The sequence below is a fragment of the Phascolarctos cinereus genome, unplaced genomic scaffold (assembly GCF_003287225.1).
Source record: "Phascolarctos cinereus isolate Bilbo 61053 unplaced genomic scaffold, phaCin_HiC Scaffold_3;HRSCAF=262, whole genome shotgun sequence".
In the NCBI taxonomy this organism is placed as follows: Eukaryota; Metazoa; Chordata; class Mammalia; order Diprotodontia; family Phascolarctidae; genus Phascolarctos; species Phascolarctos cinereus.
This window is the reverse complement of record NW_027555736.1, coordinates 126,870,357-126,885,186: the sequence shown is the minus strand read 5'-3', so window position 1 is coordinate 126,885,186 and position 14,830 is coordinate 126,870,357.

The window sequence follows — 14,830 nt, the reverse complement described above, 5'->3', positions numbered from 1 at the left end:
CATAAGACAAGATTATGGAGGACCTTAAAAACTAGAGAAAGGAATTTAGAGAGTATTTTGGAGCAAGGTAGGGATTAAAGCAACTGTCAGAACTAATAAGAGAAACCAATTCTCCTGAAAACAGCCCTTCTACTAGCCTATTTCATTTAAGTTTATTAAAATGCTTTCATCAGCTGGACCTAACTCAAGGTGGTCCCCTGGTTGTTTCTCCAAAATTAAGAAAATAAGTTTTGTTTGGCCATAGCAGAAGGAGGACATTCAGAGCAAGGAAAGGATGTTCTTCCAGGATAAAGCATTAATTAATGATAATAAAAATAGCCAGCATTTTAAGCTTTGCAGAACACTTTACAGACAAATAGCCCTAACAGAGGGAAGGGTAAATGATTACCAAGAAATACAGGAACTAGAGCTGGAGGAGATCCTTAGATATAACCTAGTTGATCCCTTTCAGTTTACAGATGAGGAGACTGTGGTCCAGAAAGATAGAGGCTAGCCCAAGGTCATGTAAATAGTAAATAACTGGGATATGAACACAGAGCCTCTAAAATCAAGATGCATTATGTTTTTGTTTTTGTTTTTTATTTTTTCCCTCCGGGACCATCTACTAGGAAAAAATAGAAGGAAATAAAAGATGGAGCCCAGATGTTGAGGAAAGTGAGGAAGAAAAACAAGAAAGAAATAGAATTGAGATGGGAGGGAAGAAAACAAAAGAGAAAGTAAGAAGGAAAATATCAAAATGTCTATAAATAGAAATACTTAGAAATAATTTAGAACAAAACATGCATAAGGATAGGGATCCACTCCACTCCAATTAATTGCAAAACTCTCAAATACCTGAACTGAATCAAACATCAACAATAAACTAGGTGTGAATGAGTCCTTAATCTATTTGAAAGGAATTTAGGGACTTTCGGTCATTAAAGTAAATGACATCACACAGGAAATAGCTTGAGATTTAAAGAGAATCAATCCCACATACATAAAATCAGTCAAATGTATAAGAATAACAAATTAATTTTGAGTGACTCAGATGAGTGGTGGTCAAATCTATTAAATATGGGGAAGGAGTAAGAATTTTTGCCCCACCATGATTGTCCAGGGACAACCTACTGAAACTTAAAATACCTGTGGATCTGATCAGCAATGGTAGTGGTATCCACTAGAGCTACAAGTAATGTCCTGGGAGCAGCCATGGCTGTAGATATTTGCACTGGCGGTTGAGAGACACATAGGGAAAGGAAGCTTCAAGACTCTTAAGTACTTATTGGCCTATTTATGACCCTATTTAGGGGTTTTCTTGGCAAAGATACTAGAATACTTTGTCATTTCCTTCTCCAGCACATTTGACAGATAAGGAATATGAAGCAAACAGAATTAAGTGACTTACCCAGGGTCACACAGCTAGTAAGTGTCTGGGGCCCGATTTGAACTCATGAAGATGAATCTTCCTGACTGCTTGCCTGGCACTCTATCCACTTTGCCACCTAGCCACCTTGCAATTTATTACTATATTTTAAAAGTTTAGATCTGCTATTGAATGGGTATTGCCTCAGACAAACTGAGGCCTAGAAAAGACCTTAAGTTATTTATTTCATTTTTTTGTGGGGTGAGGCAATGGGGTGAAGTGACTTGCCCAGGGCCACACAGCTAGTAAGTGTCAAGTGTCTGAGGCCAGATTTGAAATCAGGTGTCCTGAATCCAAGGTGGCTGCTCTATCCACTGCACCATCTATCCGCCCCAAAAGACCTTAATTGAGAAAGGCCAAGGTCACCTACTGCATCCTGGCCCATCACTGGTCCTCTTGACTTTTGTCTTGTGACTGGACTTTAATGACTTTGGAGGGGAAAGTGAAGAGAAGATTTGCCTCACTTAAATCCGGTTCACAAGCGAGTCAAGATATCACCCTCAACAACAATAACAATAACAATAACAGATCTACTCTTGGCAGAGCTCGTGTGTGCAAGGACTAAGTACGTTCCCAATTTGGGGGGATTATTTCTGTAACAACTGATCTCACTATGTAATAATAATAATAATAAAACAACTAACATTTATATGGTGCTTACTCTGTGTCAGGTATGGTGCTAAATATTATCTTTATTGCTCCTCACAACAATCCTAGGAGATAGGTACTATTATTATCCCCATTTCACAGGTAAGGAAACTGAGGCAAACAGAAGTTAAATAACTTGCCTAATTTCACACAGTTAGCACATGTCTGAATCTGAATTTGAACTCAGGTCTTCCTGATTCCAGACCCAGCACTCTATCCACTGTTTTTAACCTACATTATAAAAGCTAATTAAGTCTGGCTGATAATCAGTGGGAAGTCCCACCACCAGAACTGATGAGAAAAGCACTAGAAACCTCACTGAGCTTCAGGGTTAACCGCAGAAACATGAAGATGATGTATTCATGTAATGTGAGTGGGAGTTGGGGGAGTAGCTCCAACTTAAAGGGGGTTCTTCATAAGAAAAAAAAATAGCATGGAAAAATTTTCAGGGGTTAACAGAAAAAAATGAGTATTAATGTTATGAGTAGAAATAGCAAGCATAAATTTTAAGGGCTATATACTACCATGATACAATGTATTAACAATGTGTAAAGTTTCTAGCCCTCATTTCCTTCCCAAGTAGAGTTATTAGCTCTACTCTGTGATTTCTGTATCATCTAAGTATACTGTGAAAGTAAAAGATTAAAGCTCTATACGTTATATAAAAATAAGAGATGAATAACTGAAAATATAGCCACCTAAGGTCATGATGCTCTCCATCCTTCAGAGATAGACATTGTAGGGGTTTTTTTTATATATATATTGTTTCTAAACACTGTAAAACTTGGTCTAATAGCTTGTTCTGCCAAAAGAACTCACAGTAAAACTTTTTTTTTCTTTTCCATGCAATCTTAGAACACTTCTGTGCTTATAATATGCTCTTAATAAAACTTAAAGATGTTGTTACTGTATCTGATTTCTTAAATTAATCTGTTCCTTACCAAATATAACAAGGAGCACTAGCCAAACAAATTATAATTAGCTATGGTGGAGGTAATAATCTTCTGGTTTTGTGACAGGGGATCTTTTGTCTCTAGACTTCTGAATGACTGTTAGTGCCAAGATGGTTAGTATGGGAGGAACCAACATGTTGCCAATATAATTTAATTTACTTTGGTGTTTCTCAATCACCACATTTGTTTTGGTACTTCTAACAGAACTACATCCTTATTTATTTTTCATGCATCTTTTCTTGGGATATTTCTGCTTAGTTGAACAGTGTTTTAATAATATTTATTGGCTTGTGACAATTTCAAGCAGCAAACTATTGGCCAGAATTTGCTCGCCTGTTATCACAATTGGCACTGCCTGCAATGCATTTATAAACAACAATTTAGAGTCACTTGATGTGGAATCAAAACAATGCTGCCTTGCTTGCCGAAGTTATCAATGGCAGCTAAAGTAGAATATCCTGTAATTCCTTTCTAGTCACCCCAGTTCCTATGGGATAAAGGAAACATGTATTGTAAACTCAATAAAGGAAGAAGGCCTGTGAATTTGCAAGACCTGGGTCAAAAATTCCTGTCCTCATTTATTTTTATGGGAAGAGGAACCTTTCAAAAAACCGTTTTTCCAGCCTTTCGTGAACAGACCACCTAAACCTATCAGCCCATCATTCAGTCAGTCAGTCAATAAATGTTTATTAAGTGCCTCCCTTGTGCCAGGTACTATGACTGAGCTAAACCTGGAGATACAAAGAAACACAAAAGCTCTCAAGAATTTTAGTTTAATGGGGAAAACAACACAAAAATAATGAGCAATAAGTCAAAATAATAAGCTACCAAATAAAAGATTGGGGGTGAGTTTTCTTCCCCCAACTCTACTACCAGACCTCTCAGGAAGTTCTGCCTATTGGTGTCATCAAGCCAGCATTTACAAGAGTGTTTCCTCCCTATGAGTCAGTTTGCCACCTCATTACTCAATTGAGGGTGTACTTCATACTTCCTGCCCTGGGCACAATTTGTGTTACTTGCCCCAGGCACAAAGATTCCTAGCTAGGGCTCTGTCCAGAGGTTTGGTAATCAAACACAAACCTACCCAAATAAAAGAGTAGAAGGGGTGGGAAGAGGAGGGAAAAGTAAGCTGTTTCTAACAACATTGCTATTTTGAATCAATTAGATTTCTCAAAGAATTTAAAATGTATCAATGACACTAAAAACAATTTGGCATAATGCATAAAGACGAGACATAGATTTAAGTCTTGAAGCCCCAATCTTGACCCCTCAACTATACATGACAATTAGCTTCGAGCTTTAATTTACCTAGCTACAAAGTGGAGATCAAAATACTGGTCTTTAGAGGAAGTACTTAAGAATCTACTAATTAATGGATAGAAAAACACTCTGAAAATAGAAGGTGCCATATAAATATGTAATAACAGTAATTTACAAGCAAGTATGCTCGGTATACAATTATGAGGCTTACAGATTTTTGTAGGCAAATCTTTAGAATAATTTCTTCCTACCTTCTGAAAATATTTGTGCCCCAAAATAGTAGGTCAATGAAATCAAAATGAGTCTAACCCTTAAACTGAGCAAAATGCTTAGTTTCTAGCAAATGGGAGAAAAAAATTATTTTGCTTTTCTATGAAGACGACTCACTTTGGGGGGCATGGAAGAAAATTCAAGTAAACATAAGGCATCTTTTTAAAATTAGATATTCTACTCAATAGCTTTTAAAAAATAAAGAACAGAAAACATGTTCAAATAATGAAAACAAAATGTAATTCAGTTGAGAGAGTGAGAAAGGAAAGGAAAGAAAGGATGGAAAGGAGATAAGGTAAGAGTGGGACACAGAAGGGAGAGAAAAAAACAGTAATAAAAGAGAGAGACCCATACTGCAATACATAGCAAAACAAAGAGAAAAGCACATATTGAAAGAGATATAGAGGATCACCTTGTAGTTTTTAGTCTGTATGTCAGAAAAATCAAACTGAGAGATAATGTATTCGGCCGGAGGCTTCTGGAAACATTGACTGTTGGACATTAGAAGGAACATTAGAAGTATATAATCCAAATTTTTCATTTTATACATAAGGAAATTGAAGCTCAGAAAAGTTAATTTCCCAAGGTCATACTGTGGTTTTCTCCATTTCCCCCTCCCCCCCCCACACAAGCATTGCTTCTCTCATGCTACTAATGTACCCTAGGTCACTTATGAAGGGACTAGAAATGGGATCTTTAATGGCCATGAAATTTGCCACCCACAAAATATCCAGTAGAATCAGATATGTTAACTTTTATTAGTGTGTGCTAATATTCCCAGGATGTTGAGTGTAATTTATTGAATCACATTTATTTATGGAAGCATCAAAATCAAAGTATTTTTTTCAGTCACTTAAGACATCATTTATGACAGGGGATCTTTTTCAAACTTTCAGCTTTTCATCATCTCTACTTAAACATTAAACCTACACCACCATTTATGGAGGATGTTTAAGCTTTTCATTTCATCATGAACTTACTGGGTCTCTGTGTACACAGCCTACATTTGAAAAAAAAAATTAAACATTTAACAGCAAATAATATAAGCAACGGAAATTAACAGAATGGTGATCTTTCCATTACAGTGTTTAATTACAGAAAAATAATTTACCCCAAGTCCAATTTGCCCCCAGATGGAAACTCTGCCTGGTCTTGTGTTTAGTTTAATGCTTTTGGTGGTCTGACTGAGGTTCTGATTGCTGAGTGAAGCTTATTCACAAAGTTATCTTTTATACTTAGAATATATAGTCCTCTTTGTTTCTGTCTTTCCAATTTTTTAATCTTGATTCAAGGCTTAGCTCAAATGCTATTTCCTCTATGAAGCCTAGATGTTAGTTTCTCTGCCTGTTGCAATTTCCCCACAATATTTATTTGAGCTATCCTTTGCCCCATTGATTGTTTACCTAATATTATATCTGTCTCTGTCCATGACATATCCATCCTTCCAGTAGCAGGTAATCTCCTTGAGGGTAGAGATTGTTTTATTTTTATCTTTGTATCTCCAATACCTAACATAGGGCTTCACACAGAGTAGTAGGTGCATTATGAATCCTTCATCTTCTGTACTTGCAACAAAGAGCTTTGCAAAACTTGAAGCATTGTACAAATGGAAGATATTATTGGCCTCAACTCATATTAAGTTGAAGTGTCACTGGTAGATTTTGTCAAAAAACAAAAAAATAGTAGTAGCTTCAGATCACGCTACTTTGAAAGAAAATACACACACACACACACCCCTGTATATAATATAACTTTGAAGTTTCATATATTATCTTCTTTCTATTCTTCGCTTATGGAAATGCTCATGTTTGTGAAGTTCATAAAAAAGACACAAAACTGTTCAATGTCTTTATATTACTTATCAAGGTATGTGTGTCTCTGCCAAATTCAAGATATCTCTTACCCATCCTTATTTTCTGCCATTTTAGGATGAGGCTCTGGATTGGGCAAAATAATAGTTCAGTATAGTATTTTTTCTAAATCACTATATTTTAAATTTAAATCACTTACTAAATCATTATTCAATCTCAATCTGGAAGTCAGAGGCAGTGAGCCCTGAAATGATTCTGTGCTTCTTTATTGCAGGACCCAAACTGGGTGGCCCCAATCAAATGGCCATTTCCATGCTATGGTGGGCAAATTTCTTGCTTTCCCCTCCTCCTACCCGAGCAATTTAGCGTTGTCCCGTCTGCTGAGGGAAAAATTCTCTTTGCCTTCTGTCTTCCCCCACACTCTCATTCTTATCTATCTTAACCCTATCCCACCGCAATCTATATCTTCTGTCTTCTTGTTCCATTGTATACCCTGGTACTCCTCCTTTTTGGATGACATTTCTTTTTATCTTGGATCTCTATACTTCACACTCCTTCCATCTTCTTGTGCTAACAAAAGACCCTGAAGACCCTGGATCCTTTGCTGTCACTAGTCCTTGATGCCCCTTCTTCTCATAATGCTTCCAAAGGAAGCTTACCACTTGCTCTACATTATCATTCTCATACTCTTTACCAAGATCATTGTATAACTCTCCTCAGAAGTTCATTCCATATGTCAACCAATACAAATTCTTGTCAAAGTCATAGCCTTCACTTCATTCTCTTCCTTTCTTAAGGAGTTCAATACCTGACTCCTAGTCTTCCTTTCTACGCCAGCCCTTGACTATAGTATACACATTGCTATTTCTTTGGATATGCTTGACTTTCAGTTCATGAACTTCCTAAATACCCCTGACCTCACCTTCATTCTACCTCAATCACACACAGGTAGGATTATTCATTTGCTCTCACCATGATCTGTAACTGTTTTAACACTATAATCTGAGATTGTAAAATTCTTTTAGTTGATGACATTAATCTCAACCTTTTGGCTTACTACTCCTAAGACTATTTTTTGTTTTTACCGTGAACTTTATTCCCTGACCTCAGACCTTATCACTTGAATATTCCACGGTCATCTCAAAATCAACATGTCCAAAATAGAATTAATTACCTTTTTCCACCAAGCCTATTATATCCCATTCAACTTTTTTTTTTAAATTTCAGCTCTAGACACTACTATCCTAGTCACCAGGGCTTGGAACCTTGGGGTCATCCTTGACTCTTCGCTCTCTGTCACTCTCCCCCACCATATGCTATCAGTTGCCAAGTCTTGTTGATTCTATCTCTACAACATCTCTCCTATATTTCTCCTTCTCTCCACTCATACAGCCTCTATCCTATTTCAATCCTTGAACTCATCTTACTTGAACTATTGTAATAGTTTCTTCATTAGTTTCCCTGTTTCCTCTCTTTCCATATCCCTTGTCCACAGAATTATAGAATTGGTATTCCTACAATAGTTATGATCATGTTATTATATTTCCCTACTAAAACAACAACAACAACAACAACAACAACAACAAACCAACAAAACTTTAAAGGATCCTTATTGCTTCTAGGTTAACATAAAATCCTTAGATTGCACCTTTTGTTCATAATTTTCGGGGGAAAATGCTCTAACAAGATAATGCTCAAATGCATGTAGCATATGCTTCCCCTTTACCTCATCTGTCTTATTTCATCTTATTCCCCTCAACTTTTTTCTTTTTTTTTTCCTGTGAAACAGGCTGTTACCTGGCTTCTGCTCATAAGATTATATCTCTTGTCTCCATGTTTTTACATGTCTCACCTTGTCTGGAATTCACTCCCTCCTCAACTTTGCCTCAGAATTGCCATGGTCTTTCAAAGCCTTGCATAAGTACTTAACTGATTCCATCTATTCCAGTTGTTAGTACCTTCTACCTCTTTGAAATTATTTTCCATAATTTTCCATATACTTGATATATACTTAGCTTTGTATGTGGTAAAAACCCTGGTAGAATGTAAGTTCCTTGAAGTCAGGGATCATTGATGTTTTTGTGTTTAAAGTACTTGGCAGTGCCATTCACATAATAGGTGCTTAATAAATGTTTGTGAAATTGAATTGAATTTTAGTCATCATGCTCCCAGCCTCCTATACTTCCATACTGGTTATCTCTCCCTTCTCCCTTTTGATCTCCACACCACCTCATGCCCTGGGAGGACTCCACCCCTCAACCAAACAAAAGAAGATAACAACTTACTGTGAACTGACTCTTCAGTGATTAACATATTGCCACTACATGATTCTCTTGACATCTCAGTGGTTCTGAACCACCAGCTGTTCTTGTTTAAACCCTTTTCTCCACTGCTTACTGACCATTATCTTATTCCCATTCTCCTCCCCTTAACATCTTACTCTAAGTTCAACCACCCCTTCTAATTTGTTCTTTGGAATGCCTTATCTATATGCAATAAACTTGTTTTCATCTTTTAACATTTTACTTCCTCACTCTTTCCTAATGACACAACTTTTCTGGCTACCCTTTGCACCACTGGTTGGACTTTTATTTATACCTCCAACTTATTGGTTGATATGAGGAAACTGGAATAGTTTTTTGCTCCCCATTACTATTTCCAGGCTCTCCCCTATCAATATGATTCAGTAACCTCTTTTGAGGTTTGTTTAATCCACATTTATCACTCAATTGAAGGTATGGTAGCTATTATCCACTTACCTTCAGGAAACCATCTCTCCTTTCTGAAGAAGTTCAGTGTCTGGATCACAACCTTTCTCTCCTCTCCAACTCCTATCTTCATAGTAGGGACTTTAACATATATATTGATATTTCCTCAAACACCCTAACATCCCAGTTCCTTAACATACTTGTGTACCACAGAGAGATGGTCATACCTTGATCTTGCTTTTATCAACCACAAGTGTTTTACTTCCATGTTCATTAATTCTGAAATTCCTTTATCTCATCATAATCTTCTGTTATTCTACTTCTCCATCTTCCTTGAAACTCCAAACTCTTTTCTTTATCTTTACCATGACTTCTAATCATTCAACCCCTTAGTTATTTCCCAGGCTACCACCCCTGAATTTGGTATGCTTTAATCCCTTCCCCTTGGTAAACCAATTGAACACTACAATTCTCTTGTCTTTAGTTCCTTGTTCCCTTATTCTATTGCCAATATTGCCTTTCCAAGCTTTAGCCTGAAATCACTCCCACTTTCTGCTACACTCTCTCTTACTCTCACGCTGAGTTCTGAACAAAGCTGGAGAAAAATCATGAAACCATGTTCAATGGGCCTTCTACATATTTATGTTATGATCTCAACTGGTCCCTTACTTCAACAAAAGACTTTTTAAAAAAATACGTCCTGCTAATCTCTTTACTATCCCACTCACCACAATAGCTATTTAAAATCATCTCAATACCCTCGGTTGAGAACCTTGCATTATATTTCACTAAAAAAATTGAGGCTATTCACAAAGAGTTCTGTCTTTTCCCTCATCATCATCAACATCATCATTCAGATGCTTTCTGCTACTATTTCCTCTTTCAGCCCCATCTTATATGGACAGGTAGCTCTTATCTTTACCAAAGAAAATTCTGTTGATTCTCTTGGAAACAACCCTGTCATATATTACCCTTTGTTTCTTCTGACACTGCCACCAGCCTAAAGCAGGCCCTTTGCACTAATACAATAGTCTCCTGGTTGGTGTCCTGGACATGTGTCTCCTCTCTCTCATCTCTTTTCTACTCAGCTATCAAAGATCTTCCTAAAGTACAGGTCTGATCATGTAATCCCCTGTTCTATAAACTCCATGGATTCCCCCATAACTTTCAAGACCAAATATAAAATCATTTGTTTGACTTTTAAGGAATCTTTCATAACCCTAACCCTAACCCTAATCTTTCAGCTTTATTTCTTTCTGTGAACACTATAAGCCAGTAAAACCGGATTACAGAGAACAAGATTTGCTATCACCTACACAAGGCACTCTATCTCCCAACTCTGATTACTGGCTGTTCCCCATGCCTAGAATTCTCTCCCTCCTCATCCCCACCTCCTAGATTCCCTAACTCCCTTCTGGTCCCGGCTAGATTCTTACCTTCTGCCAAAAAAGCCTTTGCTGATCTATCTTAATTCTAGCACCCATCCTATGTTGATTTTGTACATCCTACCCCCAGAAATATATGTTGTTTTTATATAGTTGTTTGCATGTTCTTTCCACAATTAGACAGTTCCTTGAAAACAAGAATTCTTTTTTGCCTTTCCTTGTATCCCTAGCACATAGCAGAGTACCTGGCACATAGTAGGCACTTAATAAATTCTTGTTATTGACTTGTTGACTAACAAGTGTGATATTTCATTTCTGACAATTTCTTCCCATGTTCCTCTAAAGTTTTAATCTCTTTTCATTCAGACCACACACCCCATTTATGTTGTCTTTCAAGCACGTGGCTATGTACGTGGTTTATGTTGGATAAAAAAAATAGTGATTTGCTATTTTCACATCTGGGACCAGAGTAAAAATCAGTTCCTCCTTTTGATTATATGCCTATCTGGTCAAATTTGGAATGCTTGAAAGTTTTGTCTGAGATGACTTGGCTACTTACTCCATTCTAGATAATTACTGTCAGTAGTTTTTGAAAAGTGACAGGTTTCCCCCCCTAATTTTAGAGAACCATTGGAATAGTGATTATTTGTCAATGCTGCCTAGTGTTTTAATAGATTAATTTGGGAGCAACATAAACTAATAAAATTACTTCCCTAGGGAAGAGCTTACAGTTCTGAAATAAATCTAAACTGCTTTATTTGATATTCTGCATGCATTTTAGCATCAGTTTATGTGTGGTACACAATACATTGGGAGACCAGAAAGCCAATTAGGATCCTCACAATCTTTAATAGAGCTGGCATTACAATCCTATCAATAGATGAGTATATAATTTTATGGCCAGTTAGGCACATTATGAATAACTGGTTTTCCTGTTAACCAAGAAACCAGTATGAGTATCCAATTATGAAATGTGGCAAGAAAAGAAAAAGGCAGAATTAGCAGCAGTCTTAGAGGTGTGACATTTCTGCTAAAGGGAGGAAATGAGAAAATGAAGTATATAATCAGTGTCCAAAGGAAGAACTCAGTGGAATTACAATTCACAGCAAGAAACTATTCACCCATAGAACAAGGACATCAGAAAGGCCAGATGTTTGAATAAATGAATGAATGAATGAATGAATACACACACATATACATGCTGACAAAGTCAGGCCATCACTGACACCAGCACCTTGACCACCATCTTCCCTCAGATCCTCTTGGAGACATCTCAAGACCTTGAACTCAAGAGCCTGGGAATGACAATATTTCTAGCTCAGTGTTCTCAAGCCATCATCACAGATTTCCCTCAGCTTTCCCTGTGGAGACACAGTTTGGCAACTGCTCCTATAGGTACCACAGTCACATGTACTTAAGAGCCAGAAAAGGAAAAGGTTTTCATCAAAATCCTTGGCATTGTCAAATGGTTTAAAATCAGAATTTGATATTATTTCATTACTGGAAATGACATTAAAGATGAAGCATTACAATCTTCTTTGCCTCTACATTTATAGGATTTTTCTATCTGACCTGAAGCTAAGAACATCTATGTTTTGTCTCCCCATTAGAATGTAAGCTCTTTGATAGTAGGGATTGTTTTATTTTCTATTCATATCCCCTTAAAGGGCATAATAAATGTTTTATTCATTCATTTAAAACTTCCAATCCATTAGAATCTTTTATTAACTATTTGTTATGAGGACAAATGGCCCTATAACTAATTCATATTGAAATATTAGGAAATGATTAGGAGGTAACTAGATAGCTCAGTAGATAGAGTGCTGATCCTAAAGTCAAGAAGACCTGAGTTCAAATCTCACCTCAGACATGTACTTGCTGTGTGACCCTGGGCAAGTTACTTAACTTCTGTTTGTCTTAATCCACTGGAGAAGAAAATGGCAAACCACTCCAGTGTTTTCTCCAAGAAAACCCCATGGAAAGTATAGTCCACATTTCCACAAAGAGTCAGAAACAGGCAACAGCTTACTATAGTGCCTCTTCAAAAAGTATATGAATTTTAAGAGTACAGGATATTTTTAAACAAAGAAATTAATTTTCAAGGGTAGAATTTCAAAAAATGGCAATAGATTAGTGAAAATGTTTGTTTGTTTTTAGTCTGGGAGTGGTGATTTTCAGGACTCCACAAATCACATAACTGGGACCTACTCTGCCTACATAGAAAACCTATCCTGATTTAATAATCTCTATATCTATTTACATTTATATTAATGAATCAAGATTACTATAAAATTTTAAAAGTACCTTTGGAATCATTCCATTGTTTTCAATCTAGATTTAATATTTTGTTGAATTGTAGTTTGAAAATGGCTAATCTGTGTTATGGCATACAGGTTTGGAGTTGTTTCTTAATCAGAATGATCAGTTTACTTGGATATCCCATTTCCCAATCATTCTGAATAAATAACATTTACTGCTTTCTTTCAGAATGCAAACAGTGTAAGCCATTAGTTACAAATACTGGAATTATAACTTTGTTCAGTGCTACTTATAACATATATAAGACTAATACCACAAAACCAAAAGGAAGATTTTTTTTTCTTGTTCTTTGTGCCTTGTTTGGAACAGAGTATATGACCATTATTAATAGAAGACTATGGCTTTAAAAAATGTTTCTATCTTTGCTTGGTTCCATCACAAAATGAAGTTTTCATGGTATCTTTCTTTAATTTGTATGAGAACCAATATTTCTGTTTTCTGCTTTTGAAAAAAAAAGAGAGACATCCTACACACACACACACACACACACACACACACACACACACACACATACACACTATGGAGCTTGAGGGCTGATTATAATTTTATCTGCCTTCAAAAGCTTCTTATTTTCTGTTAACATTTAAAGGGAACTTCTTTTACAATTTTTGAAACTTTTCATAACCATTCAACAAAATCCAATGTTTATCCCTTTGCATAGAAGTTGAACCTTATATGAGCTCATATATTTAGGAACAACTTTTTCATTCCTGAAACTAATTATCGGCAATGTATGATAATGGAAAGATTGCTAGATTTGAAGCCAGGAAAGATATGGCCTCTATCCTATGTTTGACATTAATTGCTTTATGATGGGCATGTCACCTCATTTGCAAAATGGGAATAATGATACTTGTAGCTACTTCACAAGATTGTTGTGAAAATTAAATATAATAATGTACATAATGCACTTTGTGATATAAATGTCAATTTTTTTCCCCAAAAAAATTCAGAGAGAGCTGGATTTAGAATCAGAAGACTGGTTCTAGAGATGGTACTAATTAGCTTTTTAATTTTATTCAAATCATATTAATTCTCTGTGCCAAAGTTTCCTCATTTGCCAAATGAAAGGATTAGCTGGTTTCTAAGATCCCTTCTCACTCTAAAATTCTACGATTTTATGACTCTTTGACTTTGAGTTCTTAAAAAAATGTGTAGATGCCAATTTCAGCACAATAAACAGTTATATCCTGAACCTAACAAAGAATCCAAAGTGTTTAGGAATGATTGGCCTATCTCCAAAAAAACAAGCAAATGTCCATAGCACAAAGCTATGAAGTAGAGTTTCTAGGTCAGAATCACAATTTCTCTGTCTCTGTCTCTATCTCTGCTCTGTCTCTGTCTCTGTTTGTCTCTCTCTCCCCCTCCTCCCTTCTTCCCTCCCTCTCCTTCTTTCTCTCTCTCTTCTATCCCTTCCTTCCTTCTAGCCTATCCCCTAGCAAAGAAAAAAAAAGAAAAAAAGAAAAAAAGTACAAGTGAACTCCTTAGACTACTGGGAAAATATCCGATTTCATTCTTAACTAATCTGACCTTTACCAGCAATAAGCATGACTCCTCCAAATAGGGTGTCAATGATTATCATCTCAAGATTATTAGTGGGTATGTAATATAAAAAATACTGTGGTTCTTTCACTTTTAAAAGGACCAAATAGATAAGAAAAAAGACTTACTGTAGACATGATATGATTTATAACTGAGGCTGCTGTAAAGACCCACCCTTTAAATTTTTTATGTAAATATTTTGTTTTCCCATCATCTTCATTTCCAAATGTGTCCCTTCCATACATCTTACTCTTCAAGCCATCCCATATAACAAAACATTAAAAAGAAAAGAAAAAATCAAACTCAAGCAATATATTAACTGAATCTAAATGAACTGAAATTATTGTCAACTTATTTTTTCTCATTTCTTAGGCATGCTTATCTAACACCTGTGATAAGTTTAATTAATAATAACAGATGGGCTGAGGGGAAGACAAAGATATAAGATGTTGGCTACCTCAAGGCAATACAAGTTTAATGGTATTATTTTTCCATTTCCTTAATATTTTTTTTTGACAGAGTAGGCCTT